This window comes from Ictalurus punctatus, chromosome 4 (genome assembly GCF_001660625.3).
Source record: "Ictalurus punctatus breed USDA103 chromosome 4, Coco_2.0, whole genome shotgun sequence".
Taxonomy (NCBI): Eukaryota; Metazoa; Chordata; class Actinopteri; order Siluriformes; family Ictaluridae; genus Ictalurus; species Ictalurus punctatus.
Genome location: NC_071284.1, coordinates 630,001 through 630,524, shown reverse-complemented (window position 1 = coordinate 630,524; position 524 = coordinate 630,001).

The following is a 524-nucleotide window of genomic DNA, read 5'->3' as shown; positions in this document are numbered from 1 at the left end:
GTGTTACAGTAAGTTATTTGACATTCCGAAGTTGATTAACAGCACAATTCCAAGTGTTCCTTCTCATGTATTCCTCTTACAGCACAACAATTTACTAACAATTACAGTTTCTGATTGATTAAAGAATGACACCTCATGTTTTATCCATTTATAGTTACATTCGATGTTGTGCAATGTCAAAGAAACGAGTGAGTTCCTGTTCTCGTGTACGTTATAGCAGCTATAAACACTCGTTCCCTCACCAGCCCTCTCTTTATTCCCTCTCTCTATTCCCTCTCTCTATTCCCTCTCTCTATTCCCTCTCTCTATTCCCTCTCTCTATTCTCTCTCTCTATTCCCTCTCTCTATTCCCTCTCTCTATTCTCTCTCTCTATTCCCTCTCTCTATTCTCTCTCTCTATTCCCTCTCTCTATTCCCTCTCTCTATTCCCTCTCTCTCTCTCTGTTCAAGTGAATGAGACAAAAAGAAAACACAATGCAGCTTGTAGTGTTACTGAGAAACTGCAAAGAAGTGTATTTAACCTG